Source organism: Echinops telfairi, unplaced genomic scaffold, assembly GCF_000313985.2.
Source record: "Echinops telfairi isolate 266 unplaced genomic scaffold, ASM31398v2 ScPeMD7_18;HRSCAF=68, whole genome shotgun sequence".
In the NCBI taxonomy this organism is placed as follows: Eukaryota; Metazoa; Chordata; class Mammalia; order Afrosoricida; family Tenrecidae; genus Echinops; species Echinops telfairi.
The window spans coordinates 65123110-65145095 of NW_022103915.1; the positions used below are offsets into that span (position 1 = coordinate 65123110).

At 35.5% G+C, this 21986-nt stretch overlaps 1 protein-coding gene across 1 annotated transcript in view; it reads right to left on the minus strand.

The window, feature by feature from the left end:
• LRFN5 (leucine rich repeat and fibronectin type III domain containing 5) overlaps nucleotides 1-21986 on the minus strand; it is a 334780-nt gene that overhangs the window by 151760 nt on the left and 161034 nt on the right. The window contains exon 2 of the mRNA XM_004698553.2: nucleotides 2682-2853. The gene's annotated coding sequence lies outside the window, so the exon portion shown is untranslated. The remainder of the gene's footprint in view (nucleotides 1-2681; nucleotides 2854-21986) is intronic.

Consider the following 21986-nt stretch of genomic DNA (forward strand, 5'->3'; position numbering starts at 1 on the left):
CGATCACTTCGTCTGCCCTCTTCTAACCCAAGTGGACATGTATTGCTTCACTTCACTGCTACGTCTCCACTCACTATTTCACACTAAGAATGTTCCCAGTATTCCACTTAACTTTACAAATAATTTTAATGGACATGTTATGAATTTTCCATTTAAAATTTGAGGAACCTGATTAGAAATGTATTCATTGTATCTTTTTAGGGCGATTAATTCCATACAAGCCTTTAGCCTTAGGTGACTGCATAGGAACAAACGAGAAAGGGAAATAGAAGTTCTACGTCTCCAGACTAATTGATTAGTGATTTAAAAATTGAACTAAGCATTAACTTAGAAGACGCATTGTCTATATAAATTATTTCTGTGTAGCTTTATATTGCCAGGTTAAGTAAATAAATCCTTTCTCCTTGATTATAGCCATTAGTAAATGAAAAGATGTTTGCATTCATTGTCATATATTTACACTAGGGAATCTACACCAGCAAATGGATTTCCTTTGTTAGAAACTTTCATAAAGTCAGATGTTTGTTTTTATTAAAAGAAGTAAACCTTATCAGTGGAAAGCAAAAACTCATTAGTTGCCTAATTGATTGTTTAGGTGGATAAACTTTCTAGGGATTTTTTGGAGATTTTCCTTAAAGAAAAAAAATGTGAAAAGTAGTTTTAATTTATGAATCTCTACAGTGTATGAGATCACATTGGGATTAAAAGCAGTGCTCTTTTTCCTTTAGAAATGTAAAAGACGGAAAATATAGAATCTCTTTCACATTGCTTCATGTAATAATAAAATAAAACTCAAGAAGCATAGCAAAGAAACCAATTTTTACTGTGAATGACCAACCCATTTATGAAGGAATGCAATGCAATCAAATATACACAGAAAATGTACACTAAAATAGTAGTTTCTTATCTATCTTCTCTCTATTCGGATTCATTATTTCCGGCTACCATTAGTTATTGTGAATTATCCTTTATCATTAGATTATGCACACTCGCACAAAGATATTGCCTTGCTGCTCTTTTTTCCATTTTAAATATATTGTGGAACTGTGATTCAGAAATAAAAGCATAAAAATAGTTTACATGTTCCCTTAAAGACATATACATTTCTATTGCATCCTTATCAAGTCTGTTCTAGGACAAAACAATTCTAAGGTTATTAGCATTTTCCATCATTGCAAGTGCTATGCGTCTAAGCACTGAACAACAGTGTATATACACTATATCAAAACAAAACATTTCCCTCTATGACAAATGTACCATTAATCATTTATTTGTAGTGATATTCTCTTACAATTGGATACATAAAGGCAGTGAGTGAATCTTATAGGACAAGAGTTTTTTGAAAGGAATGTCTCAAATTTAAACCAAATAAACTAGACGATGGCAAAACAATAGAATCCAAGAAGAGCGATTAGTTACTGTGGTGTTCAGTTCTAACCACAGCAACTTACACAACGGAATTCAACACTGTCTAGTCCTGTGCCATCCTCACAATTGTTGTAATGTTTGAACCCAAGAATAAACCAAGAAAGCAAGTTCATTGTCTTTGAGTCTATTTGGACTCATAGTGATCCTATATAAGGTTTCTGAGGCTCTGTATTTTTATGGAAGCAGATCTTTCTTCTGTTTCAAGCACGGGCCCTGTGGTGAGCAGTGCAGAACTAAGTGACAGCTCCTTTGAACACAAGAATAGGTCATGAAAATATGAATTTTACTGAGAAACACATTTTTTCCCCTTCAAATTCTATGGCCACATATAAACTCTTGTACTTGATTTATTTCCTGACTGACCTAGAAGTTAGGAAGAAAAACTGTCTCACTACCAGGTGAGATTTTGCTTTGGAGTTGCAGAGTGCGTTATGTTACAGATTTTCAGTTTTCAGTTTCAATTCATTTTCCTACATGCGATTTCTATTGTCTTCGCATATTCCCTGAAGCCTCTCTAGATGCTGTGACAAACCTTCGAGGAACCCTGGAGGCACCGTCCAGGAAGTATTGGACCACAAGGTCAGCAGTTTAAACTCTTCAGTTGGTTCTCAGAGAAAAAAGGCTATTTAGTCCTGTAAAGATGTATAGCCTCAGATACCTTACACAAGGTCACTAACAGTCAATCAACTCAAAGACAGTGGGTATAAACTCTCCTGGAGTTACAGCAGAAAAAAAACCCGGATTCAGTAAACCAACCAATCACTAGAGTGCTGATTCTCGCACCAGCCCACTACCATCCATATAGTGCTTGGTGGTCCAAGTGGTGAAAAGGACATTTACTCTTTAAGACTCAAAAGACCAGGGATTTCATTCAATTTTTACAACTCATTAGCCAAAACATATTTTATCAAAATACTTGGTCGTTCTGAACTGGTTTACTCTTGTGTAAACATTGATATCATAGTCTCTCTTCTACCTATATTTCAGGGATGCCAAATTAAATCGTGATAATACATATAACAGTCTACTGAAAAAAATCAGAAAAATTCCATAAGAATATAAGCCCTCAGATAAATAGTGGTACATTTTGTAACTTTAGAAAAATTTAATGACTCAAAAAAAAGCAAACCACTTAAGTAATTAGTGATGAACAACACTGGTTTTAAGTTGTGTATTAATTTGAAAGATACGTGGCCAATTTCCGAGTGTTTTTAACTCATTGGCAATGATCAAACGGAAGGCCATCCACTTACTTCTGGAGCCTGAAGGGGTCTTCGCCGCTGGGAAGGAGTCAGCACTCTGCCTCGCTGCTTCAGAAGACCAACAGGGTGAAAGCATTTCCCCAGCTGATTCTGCAGGTGTTAGGCAGAAGGATGCTCCCTACTACATATCTTCTCACCATCTGGCTGAATGGTGACAGGGACTCTTCAAAGAAGATAAGCACAAACAAACAAACAAACAAAAACCGATCAAGACACACTCAGTAAGTATTCTTGAAAATTATAGTTCCTGTTAACTGATCAGCTTTAAATGACTACCAGGAATATTACTAAATAGAATTTAAATATATTTACATAATAAAAGATATATCTTGAACAATATGCTCTGATTTCAATTACTAGGGGAGCATTCTGGTAGAAGTTTTCTTCTCTCAACAATGAAGATTGCTTCAATAATTTCAAACTATATAGTTTAATTTTGTCCATATTTCAATCAACTCAAGTCTAATGTCACAAATCACATAATCCATCACCTATTTTTTACCAAACACTTGGTGTTATGGAAACAGCAATTGAAGATGCTGAAAAACTTGTACCTTCATGGAGCTAATAGTCTTATACCACATTTCCTAAAGAAAAAAATCCATCCAATACAACACACATATCTGTGTACAGAAAATATAAAGACACGAGTTTTGTACTTTAACTTCATGTCAGAATATGGTTGCTTTCTACCTCTTTTTTGAGTTTTTGAGGTAAAAATTTGTCTCTTTCCTTTAAGATCCATGCAATAGTATCAGTTATTTTTACCACTGATATTTTATAACAGAGAAGTAGAAAAATATTTTCTAAATGCTCTTAAGATAAATAGGAATTATAATTTTACTTTGGTTATAACTTACCTTAAAGATCCCTAGTGGCAATGACTAATTACCTGGCTGCTAACTAAAAAAAATCACTAGTTTGAACTCAGTTCTCTATAGGAAGAGGTTCTGTCAACCTGCTTTCTTAAAGATTACAGCATTGGGAACAAGATGGAGCTGTTCCACTCTGTCCTATGGAGGGATAATGAGTTGGAATCAGCTGGATAGCACATAATACACACATGCACATACACACACAATTTAGTTTATTTGTAGAAGGAAAAATAAGACATACTATAATTTTAAAATAAAGTAATAGATAAAGCATACATCAGATGACAGACCAAGGACGCGCCATGATTTGTAGTCTCCATTTGCAAAGGTATGGGAATGAACTGATAAGGTAAAATTTCAAGAGTAATTATATTGTTTCTAGACACCTAAAAATTCAAATTTTATATTAAAATTGGATATTAAACTATTGCCTAATTTAATAAGAATACTCACTTGTGCTAAAAATCAATGCACAGATTAACAGTAATCATCTATAAAAATAAAATTTCATATTTCAAGTAATTTACATGAATTGTAGCCTGGTGGAGATAGTGGAGTCAAGTAATGCTTTTAAAATTTGTATTTATTATAAAAGTAAGATGTTTGTTATAGAACTATAGGACAAGTATAAAATACCACAGATGATTGTATTTTACAATCAAAAAGTATTTCTACAAGATCACAGATGTTTTATTAGAGAAAAATATCAAAATTTAATTGTTTAGCAACATAATCCTTCATATAGGTCTGTCCATCCACTTCTCAAAGTGCTGTTTTCATTTCTTTAACCTTTACTTAGGAACTCTGGTGGCATAGTTGTTATGAGTTGGGCTGCAATCTGAAAGGTCAGCAGTTCAAAACCATCCGCTGTTCAGCAAGACAAAGGTGGCTTTCTACTCTTATACGCAGTTACAATCTTGGAAACACAGGAGGCAGTTCTCTCCGTCCTGTGAGCAGACATTGACTCAATGGCAGTGCGAACCTTTATTGCACAAACTAAGATGCACCTGACCAAGCTCTGGTACTTTCAATTGCCTCATACACATGTGAAAGTTGGACACTGAATAAGAAAGACCAACAACAAGCAATCAATGCATTTGAATCATGGTGCTGGTGAGGAATATTGAAAGTATTATGGACTGCAAAAAGACAAAATAGGGGTGGGGGGATAAAAAGAGGAGCTGATACCAAGGGCTCAATAGAAAGTAAATGTCTAGAAAAGAATGAAGGCAACATATGTACAAACATGCCTGATGCAATCGATGTCTGGATTGTAACAAGAGTTGTAAGAGCCCCCAATAAAATGATTTCTTCATAAAAAAGAAATACATTTGAATGTAGAATAGGGAAACTGAAACATATAAATAATGTCCAATTTGAGGGTGGAGGGAGGGTGGGATGGAAAGGGGGAACCAATTACAACAATCTACATATACCCTCTTACGTGGGGGATGGATAACAGAAAAGTGGGTGAAGGGAGACGTCGGACAGTATAAGATATGACAAAAATAATAATAATTTATAAATCATTAAGGGTTCATGAGGAAGAGGGGAGTGGGGAGGAGGGAAAGAAAAAAAATGAGGAGCTGATATGAAGGGCTCAAATAGAAAGCAAATATTTTGAGAATGATGATGGCAACAAATGTACAAATGTGCTTGACACAATGGATTTGTATGGACGTATGTATATATGTATGTGTGTATGTTATAAGAGTTGTGCGAGCCCCCAATAAAATGATTACATTAAAAAGATGTCCAATTTGAGGAGTTTAAAAAGCATTACTAGTAGGACTCTATTTAATAAACTCACGGGTTTATTCCTAACCAAATGGGTTTAAACAGATCTCTGTGATGAGTGGATGTCTGCAAATGTTTTCTTTGTAATAGACGTGTCTTCGTCTCAGTATGATGCCTTCAAATAAAAAGAGTAGTTTTCGTTACAGGGAAAAAAAATAAAAGAAAAAATAAATCTGTCTTGGAAGTACAGGCAGAAAACTCCTTCAAGGCAAGGATGGCAAGAGTGCATTTCATGTGCTTTACACGTGTTGTCAAGAGACCAGTCGCTTGAAAAGGACGTCATGCTTGGTGAAGTAAAGGATCGGCGCAAAAGAAGACCTTCATCAAGATGGACTGACACCAGGGCTGCACTTAGGGGCCCAGCCATAAAAACAACTGTGAGGATGGTACCGGGCAGGGCAATGTTTCATTCTGTTGTGCAAAGGGACAGTACCTAACAACAACAATAACACCAGCCTTTCGCTAAGGAAGTCTAGGCTCTTCAATGTACACCACATAAAAAATAGCAGTTTTGTTATCCTCAAGGGACTTAAACTGTAATGTTTTTAAATGTTCTTTGAGTTTTTGGAACAACTCTAAAACAAAATCAGAAGTGGCAAGATCAGGGATGTAGGGTGGGCAAAATAAGGTTTCCCAGGGAAATTCTCGAAGGACATTCTTTCTTAACCTTGAAGACCAAGCAGCTGCATTGACAAAAAAAAATTCATATTAAGCTTTTGTGATCATCTCATGTCCTTCTTGAACCTCTATCAAAATATTGGTTTAAAATCGCACAAAATAAGTTGCAATAACCTTCTGAATTGATCTCTGTACCTTGAACTTGATTGGCACAGCATTCCTATTGGAAGCCTGTGTTTACATTGGATCTTTTCATGATGGCAATCTATGGATCGTAAGACTGAGAAACTGGATCTGAAGCTCTCAATTGATTACAGAGACATGTTTTAAAACATTTTATTTAAAAAATACGTATACATGTATGAATTAGAATCTTAGTAGCAGTATACTTTTACTTACCTTGTTACATATGTAACTAGGAATTTAGAGTAATTGTTTGCCTTTTTCATGTGTTTCCTTCTATGCATTTAAAAATATTTTCCCATTCATATACTCATGATAGAAATACAAGAAATTCAAATATAAATATCCATCAAAGGAAGATATCCCCCTTAAATGAAATCCATTCATTTCAGAACATCGATACCAAAATAGTCTGAGCATATGTAAGCATGTGTCTCTATATGTGTGCAATCATATACTATATATATATATATATATATATATTTCTCTTCTGCCTTATTTGTTTCATTTAACATACCTTGAAAATATTCTATTTCTGTCTCCATCATCGCTCTCCAGTCTATCATGCATGTCTACCATATGCTCACAACATAATAATACATATTTTTTCATAATGATATTTTTTAAAGATGCACATTTCCAAGGTTTTGGTATTGCAAATAATATATATAATCAATGGCAATGTGTATCCATTTGTACACATGTGAGTGAATCATTGTGTAATAAATTCTTAGAAAGGAAGATCATTGTTTATGAATATTTTATTGTTCTCTCTTGTCTGTAGTAAGAACAAAAATAAATCTATATGAAATATGAAGCAGTTTTTACACTAAAGCAGTTTTGTCACAAGACATTGTTCAAACTATTATCTTAGCCAAAAGGCAAAAGAAAGATGATAACTACCAATATTTCCATCTGCTCAATCTAGCAATGAAAACAAAGTAACTGCAGCAATGCCTCCCTACGTTGCCTTCCCTCTGAGAAAGTTCTTTTTAAGTACAGCTACATGAGTTATTGGTGGAAAAATCATTCTAATAATTTTAACAAAACATACAAATACATATTACTTATCATGTTTTTATCATTGTATATGATAAATGCTTATTCCTATATTGTTACTTAAAAAGCAATGGTACAGGAAAGTTGGCTAACCTTGGGCAAAGTCAAATAGCTGGTAACTGGTAAACCTGGGGCTTGCCTGTAAAGGTATCTCACTCAAAATCAACACTAGCATATCCCATAGGGTAGCAAGTGAAAATTTCAGAAGTCATTATAGAATTTTATAGTATGGAAACCCTAAAAAATTATTTTGGTTGGGTTGTTTTGTTGTTGTTGTTATATCCCATATATTTTGGTCAATGCAAAAATCACAGTTAAAAGGTGTCAGATTTGGGGTTCTAGTACTGTAATTGCTGGTGGCCTCATGTAAAGATTTTATTTTTCTCCTCATACTATGTTAAAATGAAACATCTTACCAAAATTTTTATCAATTCCATAGTTCCAAATTTTGTTATGTTGGCCTTCTTCCACAGTCTTAGAAAATTTGGCAACTGTTATCATTTATGTACATGAATTCCCAAGAAATATGTTTCTCTCTCTAATAATTATCTTAGATGCCAATATTAAGCTCTTAAATAGAACAGGGAACCATGGGTGAAACTCGGGAAGTTATTGGGGCATATCTTTTTAGAAACTGAGAATCATTACCTCCTCCTGCTCCTGAAGATGACTTTACCCCCCTGTGCAACACCCATACTGCGTGTTCATCAGCTGCCAGAAAAGCCCACTTATGGGAGGCTCGCTATTGGCAAGGGCAGGGCTGGGATTTAAGCTCTTTCAGACCTGGGTTCGATACTAGCATTCCACATTCACTCATTCACAATGAAAAAGGAGTATCACAAAGAGTTGTAGTTTTTCAAAGCATACTATGTATTAGTACTTATCATAGTGTTTTAGTCATTATATGCATGCAATTAATTTATTTGGGAATTTCTTCTTAAGACTGCCTGAAGTTTACCTCATTGAGGAACCAAAAAAAAAAAAAAAATTCAACTAGCTGAAGTCAACAGTGACATAATTGTATGTGTTCCCTTCAATGTAAGTATCCTCATAGTTCCCACAATTTGGATCAAAGAAATTGTATCATCATTCATCATGCATTTCCCCTCCTTCCTCCAATTATAAAAATAAACAACATAGAGGGAGGTGATGCATATATGTATATGCATCATATACATATACATATATATATATATATCTGATGTGAAAAAATAATTGATGTTAAGCATGTATGCATCGAGATGTCTTATCTCTATAATGATATAAATAACCAGTTGGTGGTTGTTGTAAGGTACCACCCCGTTGGTTCAGGCTCATAGCGAGACTAGGTACAATAAAATGAAACATTGTCCTGTCTTGTGCCATCCTCACAATTGTTCTTCTGTTTGAGCCCATTGATGCAGCCCTTGTGTCAAATCATCTTGCCCAAGGTCTTCCTCTTTTACTCTGCCCCTCTATTTTAGAAAGCACGATGTCCTTCCCCTGGGACTGATCTTCCTGACAACATATCCAAAGTACATGACATGCCATCCTTCCCTTGAAGGAACATTCTGCCTATACTTCTTCCAAGTCCTATTCTTTGGTTCTTTTGGCAGTCCATTATACTTCTGATACTCTTCGCCAGCACCATAATTCGAGCACATCAGTCTCCTTTATTCAATATCCAATTCTCACATGCTGGGGAGGCTATTGAAAATAACAAGCTTACTCTCCAGATTCCTTACCCCTCAGATCTAAATACTGGTCTGAGTGGCTAAAAAAGGAGGAAAGTAAAACTGAAGCAGACTTGTCGTCTTCAGTGACATACAAGTTCATTTCAAACATATTGGGGGTGGGGGGGAGAAAATAAACAAAGCTTGGTAAGGCATACCTTGGTGTTCAAAGTAACTTCCCTGCTTGTCAACACATTAAAGATGTCTTGTGAAGTAGATTTAATACCCCATGCAATGCTTCATATGATCTCTTCACTGCTGCTTCCATGAGTGTTGATTGTGGATATAAGCAAGACAAAATCCTTCACAATATCAACCTTTTCTCCGCTTATCATGATATCACCTAGTACCCGTTGATAACATTTTTGTTGTTTTAAAATTGAGTTGTAATCCATACTAACAGCAGAAATCCTTGGTCTTGTTGGCAATTGCTTAAAGTCCTACCCACTTTCAGCAAGCAAGCTTGTGTCATCTGAATATTACAGGTTGTTAATAAGCCTTCCTCCCTTCCTGATGCTGTATTCTTCATATTGTCCAAATTCTCTGATTATTTATTCCGTGTACAGATTGAATAGTATAGTGAAAGGATGCAATGCTGACATACACGTTTTCTTATGCAACGCTGACATACACGTTTTCTTATTTTGAACTATGCAATATGCCCTTTGTCTGTTTGCCCAACTGCCTCTTGATCCGTGTGCAGGCTTCACATGACAATGTGCTGTTGTGGGATTCTCCGCAAGGCTAGTCATAGTTTGTTATGGTCAATACAGCCAAAAGCCTTAGCTTTGTCAATAAAAGACAAGTAAACATCTTTCTTTGCTTTCAGCCAAGATCCATCTAACATCAGAATTGCTCCACATCCTCATCTAAATCTGCCCTGAACCTCTGGCAACTCCCTGTCAATGTAGGGTCACCTCCTTTTGTGTTGTTGAAAAAGGTATTTGTGATGAAGTCATTGACCTTGCCAATTCTATCAGCTGAGCTCGAGCTTGGTGTCTGTGATCAAGGCCATATTCTCCAGCCACAGTTTAGTCCTCTTTACCTCTAATGTCTGCATTCCCATTGCCCATAATTATCAATGCATCTTGGTTGAATGTTTGATCAACTCCCGACCGAAGACCTTAGTAGAATTTTTCAGGTTCTGCATTACGAGCTTCAGGGGTTGGTACATACATTTGAACGATAGTTGTATTGACTGGTTTGCTCGGAAGCTAAGTGGATGTCATCCCATCACCGACAGCATTCTACTTCAAAACAGATCTGGAAATGCTTGTTTGGTTTGAAGATGGATGTAAGGCATTCCTCTTGGCTGTTTCATTCTCAGCATAGAAAGCCATACGACCTTCTTATTCCAAATTGCTAATACCAGACCATTTGATCTTACTACTGCCTAGTTTATTAATCGTTTGTATAACTTCCAGTTTTCCTGAATTCATACTTCATACATTCCAAGTTCTGAATATTGACGGTGATTGCAGCTGTTTCTTCTCATTTTGAGTTGCACCCCGTCAGCACAGGAAGGCAACAATGCTTTACTCCCACAGATTTTACTCTATCCACATCATTTTGGTCAACTTTGCTTAAAGAAAGCAGATCATACTCAATTGTATTTTGAGAGCTTCTCACCGAGGGACTCATTTTCTGACACTACCTCTGAAAATGTTTTACTACGTTTTATGAGCTTCTCAGTTCCCGACAATGTTTCTAATCTGTCCATAAGGTTTTCTGAGGCCAATTCCGCAGAAATGGACAGTTTGTTCCTTCTTTATCTGTCTTTAGTCTGGAAGTTCTGCTGAAAGCTGTTCTTGTTGGGTGACCCTGTTGGAATTTGAAATACCAGAGACATAGCTTCCAGCATCCCCGTAACACACAGGCTACCAAAGTACAACAAAGTGCTAATGCCAGTGAGGTGGAATGACACAGCCATTTATATATTTCTAGACAGCTGGTGAGAAATACATAAATTATTGTATCTTATCATTCCACAACAATTCATTCAAGCCCTTATTTAATAATCCTGTAACAATGCAGGTTTGGCTATAATCTTTCACGAACTACTCTGAAAATAAGGGCATAATCTAAGAAGTTCTATTTATTAAGGACATTTTTGAATATAATTTTTCTAGGAAACAAACTAAAGTAGAAAATTATTTCATATTACTGATTTATTAAATGCACACATACTTAGAAAGATTCATATGAATATTATTATTAGAACATGTATAACTCCTCACTAGCACTGCTAAACCTACCTTAAAATTAAATTAGAAGCATTGATTGAATATGGAGATACACTCACTTTATCCAATAAAATTTACCACCATACATTTTGCCAAAGGAAAATGTTTACAAATTATTACACACATCTAGGATTATATGATAAATAAATTAATGCACCACTAGAGCATTTATTGCTTAATGTAAATGTCACATTGTAAATGAGAACAACTAATCATTCCTTTCCTCTAATAGCAAGAGCTCAGCAGTTAAATAATACATAAATCTTGGTGACCTAAAAATTTTATTACTGCATTTGTAATTCCCATTAATGAGACTCACAGAATATAACTTTAAATGATGAGGTATTCTTGTAAGATACAATTCAAGGTGAAGGGCTTTTGGGGGGGCGTTGAGTAGAGGTAGAAGTGATGTAAATTTTAAAGCAAAATGAACACACCACTCAGGTTCCGGAGACTGAAAACCTTGACAGTAAACCAGCCTATTTCTCCTACAGAATAGCTGTGCTATAGTGCCATGAGGGCTATGCAGCTTTATTTTATATTTACAGCATTATTTTAAAGAAATATCATTCATACTGCATTCAAAAAGATTAAGTAACATAAGGGGTTTTCACTATAAAATTGATTCTCAATTAATACTAATTTAGCATAGAAATAAAATCTAGGATCACAACTTTATCTTAATTATAAAGTTCTATTTACTTGATTCTGATTAAAAATTATTATGTAAAAAGAAACAAAACAATTGCAATGTAATATGCATTACAAAGTAAGATGAGAATATAGACCTAGTAGCATGTTTTTACTTGCCTAACTAATATTCTATTGAATGACTGAGTCAAAACACTAAAATAATGACACAATATACTTCAGAAATTAAATATTTCTAAAGAAAAATGTAATCTGCTAAATATTTTCTTGAAATTTCTTTGAGTTTTTAAATCCTGGAACTTTATTTCCTTCCAGAAGACAGCTTTGAGATCATCTTTTGGTTTTTCTTCTGTTAGCTTATGGTCTGCTCTGACCATCTAAAGATCAGTCATACCTTGTTTTATGAAAACAAGGAAAAAATACATTTATATTGCTCTGAGTGGTCTGGCAAATGTCAATAAACCACAGTTATGGCCCCACTCACATGTTAATCCTGAGGCAGTTCTACTCTGCCTATAGGGGCATTGTGAGCCAGAATCACCTTGATGGTGTCCGTCTTCAAGATACACTTAAATGTGTCCCGCTAGGTGTTTTTATTCTCAAATGTTTTCAAAACATAAATTATGCTCTATCTTAAGATGTTCAGATTTACATGTGAACAGCTAGAAGTCACATCAGTTTTTAGTTTGTAGATGGGAGAATTCCTGTTCTATTTGTTTACAGATAGTAACCCAGGGCTCAAATTACACCCATATCTGTCATAGTTGCTATGTGATAGTTTTATGTGAACTGAGGTGGTTAGGAGTCTCTCATGATATGATCTAACATGGTATAGTCAATTCTCTGATAGGCTTTTCTGTGAAGTAGCCAAGTAGTTAATCTTATCACTCTTGATAAAACTGAGATTTTATTTATGATGTGGCATACTCAGTATCAATTGACAATGTGTGGAAGCTAGTTCCCATCTTCAGTTGAATGTTGATCTTGCATCTGGTCTGTCCACCTGCTCTTATATCACCTGTCAATCCCAGGAATCATCATCGTACACCTGGCCTCAGTTCATTCAATCTGACTTCAGATTTATTCAGCTCTGCATTCACTAACCTATGGCTTCCAGCTTCATATTCCTGCTTCCTGCTCATCAGCCTCTCCAGTTACATGAGTCAAGAGAAACTTCCAACTTACATCTGACCCATGAACTTGAACCAGATTGCAAGTGTACACATCTATAACTGTATGAGACATTTGTTGATATAAATCTCTTTTTATATACATATGCATACAAGCATCACTGGTTTTGCTTCTCTAGAGAACCCATCTTAAGAATTTGCAGGTAAGTTGAAGCAGATACATGTAGCACTTATTTAACTTTAGTGTAAGAAAGGAGCCTTGGTGGTGGAGTGGGTTAGAAATTGGGCTCCTAACTGCAAAGTCAGTAGTTCAAACCCACCAGCCACTCTGGAGCGGAAAACTAAGGCATTCTGCTCTTTCCTGCAGAGCCACTATGGATTGGAATTGGCTTGATGAAAGTGGTATATTCTGCAAGACGTTACCCAAAGACTGATCAGTGATTTAAAAGCTGTGGGTATGGCAAATGAAGGTGGCTGTGATCAAAATTTGTTTTAGGAATGGGCTTAAAGTGAGGGTAACTTTATCTAACAATAAATCACAAGTAATTCTGTAGCCAGACATTTATATCAAGGAACTTACCAACATTTATATCAAGGAACTTACCAACATTTATATCAAGGAACTTACCATATTAATATATATTTTTTCTAGTATTCTGTATTTATTGTTTCTCACAATTGCATGTGAATCTACTATTATCTCAAAATAAAATATTTACACATTAATTTTTTAAAACTCAGAAGGAGAAAATATAAATAAATTAAGTAATCAAAGAGAAGCTTACAATTGCTACTCTCCTTGGTTACCCATGAGCAAGAGTGACATTATTGTTAGTAACTGGGACTAAGTTTTGTATCAGGAATATGGTGTGATAAAATCCAAAGCCAAACCTAATGCCACAGAGTCGATTGTGACTCCTAGCTACCCACTAGGATAGAACAGTGGTGTGGTGTGATTGGTGTGGTGTGGTGTGGTGTGATGTGGTACAACTGCCTGTTGGTTTCAAGCTTAACCCTCCCTTTCCTGGTATATTGTCTTTGTCTAGGAACTATGAGGAGGCTTAAGGCTTAGATGCTTAATATAGCAAATAGGAGCCATTCTGTGTGGGTTTTGTTGTTTCTTTGCTTTTAACTTATTAATGTTAGCTCTGATCAAGATGATGAATTAATGATATAATAGCTATTAATAATTAATTTAACAAAATTAGTCTGTGGGGTAGAAGTAAAATAGGCCCATAGATATGAGTACATAATACACACACATATACATATAAGCACATAATAGATATTTCCAAAACATATATGTATGTAAATTTCACATTATAATGGTCATTTTAAGAACATGGAAAAACAAAAGCAAACAAAAAAAATCACTGCTATTGACTGAATTCCGACTCATGGCTACCCTATAAAACAGAATAAAACTGCCCCTGTGAGTTTCTGAGACTAAATATTTATGGGAGTGGAAAGTGTCATCTTTCCCCTGAGGGAAGCTGGTGGTTTTGAACTGCTGATCTTGCTCATAGCACAACCCGCTTACCCTCTGGGGATCCTGTAAGAACACTAGCACTTATACATCCAACTAAAATCAATGTGCTGAATATGAGGCTGTATATTCCAAGAAGCTGCTGACTAATTAGAAATGAGATTCACACTGTGTTAAAATAAGTATCTGGATGCCTCTCAAACAGACTAGGCACCACATGGAGTATCCAGTGGTTTAAAACACTCCAAACACGCGAAAGAGAAAATTAGTGTGGAAATATCTAGAAGCACACGGGTACTGCTTTTTATGGAGGACGGGGCAGTGGAAGGGAGTGATACACACATGAACATATACCACTCTCAGTGCCTTAGCTTTTCTACTGGCATCATCTCTTAAGGAACAGAAACATGATACGGATAACTCTATTTTCTGCAACATTCACCACACTAATCTACATCCTGCAGATGCTGAAAAAATACAAGACAGAGATTGCTAGCTACCAGTGAAGCAAGCATATATCCTGAGATATGGAGAGAAGTTAGCGGTTCACAGGAGCATTTCTAAAAGACTCAAAAGGAGATGAATTCTCTAACAGTCATGTAGCTCTCAGGCGCTACAAATATGAGTCAGTCAAAATGATTTGTTTGATAAAGAGGTCATTGTGAAGAAGAAAGTTTGAGAAATCACGAGACTGCACGTAAATAATTCTTCATAAGGTCATATTTTAAAGTACAATGTACAAAATACAAAAGGAAGGCTGACAACCAAAATGAATACAGAGCAGTATCTGCAAAGCGCTTGCAGACACATCATTTCATTCGACAGCGACCCTGCCGTCCTTGTCCTCCTGCTCAGCGAGGACGTCAGAAACAGCGCTTGTTAAATCTGAGAGTCTGTGACTGACATAAAATTGGGCTTTAAAAATGTCTCTGTAGGTGTAATGGATGGGCCAAGACTGTCAAAATGAAATATAATGAAGCCAAAGGTAAAGATGCTTAGATTCAAGAATTTAACTATTGAAGTTCAGGGTGATGGCAATTTCTTCAAAAAGTAATTTATATGAAATACACTTTAGGGATTAATTGTCTCCATAATCCTGGAGGGTCAACGCTTTGGAACAAATGGAATATCTAACACAACAAGTTTAATAATTATAGTTAATCATTTGGTCCTTATCAAACAATATGCAGAATACAGTGTGTCTCATTCTGCATCCTGGTGAAACAGGCTGGGAAGGGACATGCAAAAAAAGCAAAGTTATTTCCAAATATTGAAATTAAGAATGGCTTAAAATATGGAAATTTCAGCATGGAAAAAAAGATATTTTCAACATACTAACAAATGTCATTTGGAAAAGAAGGCAGATGTTAAACCGGAGAGCATGACTTAAAATGCAGGACAAAAGTTGCAAGGGGGGTTGAGTTTCTTTTACTTTTGAGTTTCATATTAATTAGAGTTCCACATTAGCATGGGCATCCTTATGCAGTAAGTTCATGATTGCAGATAGGCTCAGCCTAAGAGGGTACCAGTGAACGTATTCTTGCTGGGACTTCAGGTTGGAGGAGATGACCTTGAGACCCTGTTGCCTTGCTGAAGTCCTACAAGACGGCCTCCAGCTAGCTGTCCCAGGTCATACAAGTTCTTCCTCAAAGGCGAAGTGGCATTTCATGCATTCTGAAACGGTGACACTTTCCAGAGAGGCCTATGTCAAAATCATGACAGTAAATGCATTTAGGTAGCATCACTGAATACAGAATGTGACAAATATTTTAGAACACATATAAATAAGAAACTTTACCTCATATCCTAGGACATATATGCATTTATAAGGAATATGTTCCTTTGCTTACATATATGTGTGTGAGTGCAAGGAATATAGTTTCACTTATTTTATCCATCTGTCCTAATTTGTAATTAGGACTTTTGCCCAAGAAAATTGTACCTTCATTTACAACTTGAAAAATGTGTGTATTTAAATTTTATGGTAAGTTCTGTATTATTTCTAAATAGGAGCATAATTTGACTTTTCCTTTAGAGAGATTACATGCATTAATTAAATTGTCTACACCGGTGACAACTGAGCATAGAATGAAATAAAATATTTTTAATATTGTACATACTCTTAATTTACCATTTTTAATAATTTTTCACATGTATTGCTGAGTATGAATTTGAAAATGACCTTATCATAATCAGAATTTCTGGGAGCCGGGGCTGAAGTATTACATGTAAAAGGACATGCAGCTGTTTGATAACGGGTAAAAATCCAACTAGAATCTGTCTTCTAGTCAGTTCCTTACATTTAATTCAATGCTTCCGATTTGGAAGAAAGTTGGTCAGCCATAAGAAACTTCAAAACATGATGTTAAGTTTTAAGAAAATTGATGAAACTATGAAATATGTGTGCAATAAGAAATAAAATGGAAATGCAATTCATATGAGACAAATTATGAGTAAATTATTTATGCACACTTGTAATTTATTCTGCAGCTAAGGGCAAATATGTTTAAATTTATCTCAATATTTCAAAAAAGGGTAAACCAAATAAAATATCTTTTAATATAGAAATGAAATTTGCAGAGTTTCAAATTATGCATATATTCCTGTTGATGTTGAATTTACTGCTTTGGGGATTTTATGAAAATATATGCTCATTTTCCAACCTTCATCAGTAACTCTGCTTTTTAAATATGGATGTGATATTACTGGTGAGGAACAAAAAAACAGAGTGTAAACTTTCTCGTCTAATCAATGAAGTTCTATTGATGCACTGTCCTTAAAAATACCTGGTTCAGTTTGCCCTCACGCTCTACTAATGGTATGGCAACTCACTATTCCATTAGCTCTCAATTGCATTAACACATCCATTTCATAAGATTCCACTTCAATCTTGATACCATATTTCCATGTTTCCACCCCCAAAATGATCATCTTTTAAGTGCAGATCAAATTAAAAAGACTAGAATGATATGTAAAATTCATAAGCATCTGGTTTCCACTATTCTCATAAACTATGCTCCATATATTCTACACCATATGAGGAAAAATTCAAAAGCATCATGTAAAGATGTTAATAAAAGCTAATGGAACATTCCCGCAAACTTTTAAAAGTATCCTTTTATACTTTTGACTATGATTTTAATATCTCTCACTAAATTTGCAAACCATAAGTCCAACTTGCCCTTGGATATGTTGGACCTCTGTCCAATTTCTCCTCCAGTGGGGAAACTCTTACCCTCTTGCTTTGATAAAAAGGATTATTTGAACTGAGCATAAATATCAGAGACAGAGAACAGAAACAAAATCAAGTGGGTTACATAAGCATTTACAGTTTTGAATAATTGTTCTGTTCAATGAGGGACAAAGTGGAAACAGAAAATTGGGAGATTATTTCCATAGTCCAGGGCATGATTCCGCATGAGTTGGAATCAACTGGCTAGCAATGAGTTTGATTTTGCTTTTTTAAGAGTATGATCTCAGAAACAAGGATGGAGTGTTTAACAGATCCGTCTGTTACAAAACCAGTATTCTTAAACATTGTGATGTAACCAAAAAATCAAAATTTAAAATGTTGACTCTCACTAACTGATTCTGAGAAAAATATGTTACTTTAACCAAGTCTCTCTCCTCATATATTATGGATAGGAATTAGGTTTGAAAATGGTTTGAGACAAAATAATAATTTATAAATTATCAAGGGTTCGTGAGGAGGGGGGAAAGTGGGGAGGGTGGGGAAAAATGAGGAGCTGATGCCAGGGGCTTAGGTGGAAAGAAAATGTTTTGAGAATGATGAGGGCAATGAATGTACAAGTGTGCTTTACACAATTAATGTATGTGTGGATTGTGATAGGAGTTGTATGAGCCCCTAACAAAATGAATTTTTTTAAAAACAGGAAAAAAAGAAAATGGTTTGAAGCTATGCATAAGAATAAGGGAATCATGCAAGCTTCAAAATCAGGAAAGGTGTGTGTCAGGGTTGTATCCTCTCACCATACTTGTTCAACCTATATGCTCAGAAAATCATCAGAGAAATTGTATTATATGAAGAGTGTAGCATCAGGATTAGAGGAAGCCTTATTAATTACCTACAATATGCAGATGACACAAACTTCCTTGATGAAAATGTGAAGGACCTGAAGCACTTGCTTATGAAGTTAAAGGATTGTATCCTTCAGTCTGGATTACAACTCAATGTAAGAAAGACAAAAGTACTCAAAACTGGACCAATAGGTAACATCATGATAAATGGAGAAAAGGTGGATGCTGTCAAGGATTTTGTCTTACTGTATGTACTTGTATATAAGCCGAGTTTTTCAGCACATTTTTAATGCAGCTTTGTGGTAAAATTAAGTGTCTTGGCTGATATTTGGGTAGACTTATATTCAAGTACATATGGTACTTGGATCCACAATCAATGCTCACGGAAGCCGCAGTCAATATATTGAAGACGTATTGCATTAAGCAAATCTGCAGCACAAGACCTCTTTAGAATATTGAAGAGCAAGGCTGTTACTTTGGGGACTAAGGTACACCATTGCCTCATGTGCATGTGAAAGTTGGGCACTGAATAAGAAAGACCATAGAAAAAGATCCATTTGAGTTATGGCATGAAAGAAGAATATTGAAATTACCATGGACTGATAAAAGGACAAACTGATCTATATTGAAAGAAGTAAAGCTAGAGGGCTCCTTGGAGGCAAGGATGGCAAGACTTCATCTTACATACTTAGGACATATTGTCAGGAGAGACTAGTCGCTGGAAAAGAACATCATGTTTCGTAGAGTGGGCGGTTGGTCAAACAAAGGAAGGCCCTTGACGAGATTGATGGAATGGCTACATCAAAGGGCTCAAGCATCGGAACAATTGTGAATGTGGCACAGAACCATGCAGTGTTTGTTCTGTTGTGCATAGACCACTCAATGGCACTTCACAACAATAAGATGAGTTAAATGAGACTATACAAGTAAAGACAGTAGAAAAGTCTGGCATATAGATAATGGTCAATAAAGGAACATACTTTTTTAAAGTATCAAATTGGAGCTATGTATAGCCGATTTTAATGATAGGGAGGGTACTTGAGATACTAAATGCAGGCTTTTAGAAAACATGACCAAAGGAGTTAATGGATCAAAAGGGTAAGTTTTAGATAAATTTAGATACACTTTAGATAATTTCAATCATAGGCATAAGAAAATAGGGTGACAAAGACATTTTATGTTTATATGCTCAGAGTTTGGTCCTCAATACAATTCTCTCATACATATTGTGTTCTTGGGAAAGCTACTTAACTTCTTGTACTATCAAACATTTGGGACAAAAAGTAATTTTTGGCCCTCATAAAAATGGAATTTGTATTTCAGATGGAATGAGTAAAGCTCAAATATCCACTGGATATAGGAGGCAGACTTTGCCAGGTGGGTAGCTAGACCTTGCAGGGGTTACTTCAGTTAGATTAGGACATTACAAGGATTGAGCACAGGGGGACTAGGGAGCACAGGAGTGCGGTGAGGTGGCTATGGGGACCAGGAAGTCCTATGTTGGAAGCCAGACTAGTTAGTGCACCAGGGCCCATATAGGACAGTAAGAGCCATAACAGGTCTTCTCCTGCAGCTAGAAAATCTGCACAGACTGGGGCTTTCCCAGAAGACGAGCTACTCACTCCGTCTAGAGGGTTGGGTCTTTAAAACCATTAGGAGAAAATGATAAGCAAACAGAAAACTGCTTTCCCTTTAAATAGCAACAACCACAAAACAGAAAATCATATGGGACCATGGAGATATATATATATATATATATGTGTGTGTGTGTGTGTGTGTATCCCCAAAACAGATCATGGAGATATATGTATATATACATATATATACATATATATATGTATCCCCCCAAATCAGAATTTTTTTTCAAAGCTATGTATTTAATTTTTTTTAACAAAACCACTTATCACCTTCAAAGTGTTCTCCATTATTACACTTAATACATTTTTTCAATCTGCGATTACAATCTTGGAAGCATATATATGGAATGTACAAAATTGGATGTTTCAAAAATTATATGGAATGCATATATTTCAATATCCCAGCCTTTGTGAGTTGACATGAACAAGTTTGGCCATTTTGAATTAAACTCAAATGGTCTACTATGTTGGTAATGACAGATTGAAGAGGTCTGCCATCACATTCATTACTAAAAAGAAGATTTTGCTTAATTTTGATGTACAGTAATGCCAGAAATAGGATAACATCTTATATATCTAGATGGAAGACTAATTAATACAGCTATTATTCAAATTTATTATATTCAATTTACAGCTATTATTTAACACTAATGCCAAATATGAGAAAAATTAAGATTTCTACCAATTTTTATAATCCTAAAGTGATCAAATGTACAACAAAGATGCATTTATATTCACTAATAATGGGAATGTAGAAGTGGGGGGGGGAAGGAGGAGGGAAATAGAAAGATTGGCTTCTGAAAAATATGGCCTTGGTGATAAAAATCATACCAAAGATCTTAAGATAAAATTTTGCAGTACTAACTACATAGGAATTTAAAATTTTTTCAACAATATAAATGGTAACTTTAATATAGAGCTTTCCGGATAGAACAGAAATCAAATTGACTACATCCATGGAAGACAATTTAATGGGAAATCTGGAAACAAAACAAGGACAGGGAATGACTTTAGGACAGGCCATCAGTTACTCATGTACAAATTCAAGATGAAGCTGAAGAGACTTACAAGTCTACAAGAACCAAAAAAAAACCCCTCTTAAATTAGCTTCAATTTAAAGAATATTTCAAGAACAGACTTGACACATTGAACACTAATCAATGAAGACAGTCCATGAGATGACATTAGAGACAGTATACATGAAGAAACCAAAACATCATTGAAATCACAGAAAAGGAAGAAGAAAAAAGACCAAAGGACGCGTTAGAGGAGACTCCGGGTCTTGCTCTGAATGTAGAATAGCTTAAGTGAATGGTAGGAATTACAAAGTAAAGGAAATGAACAGAAGAGTTCCAAGTTTGGCTCAATAAAACAAAGTAAAATATTACGAAAGACCTAGCATTAGAAAATTAAAACAAAAGAAAACATTTGCCACTTCTAAAACAGAAAGAACTGAAGAAAAAAATTCAATCCGTGATTAACATTGATGCAGGGAGCATCAAAATGAGATGGAAGGAACACACATTCCCCAAAATGAATTGACTGACATTCAACCATTTCAGGGTGTAGCTTATCATCATGAACCAATATCATTGAGGGAATAGCTGCACTGTAGGTATTGGTGAAAAACAGAGATCCAGGAGTTGAAAGAATATCAATTAATGTTTTGACAGAAACTATAGCCCTCGATGTGCTCATTTGACTATGTTAAGAAATTTGGTCTTTGATGCCTGATACCTGATCCCTTCAACACCTCGTGATCACACAGGCTGGTGTGCTTCTTCCCTTCAACACTTCTTCCACACAGGCTTTGTTGCTTCTCAGCTAGTTGGCTGCTTGTTTACCTTCAAGCCTTTAAGACCCAAGA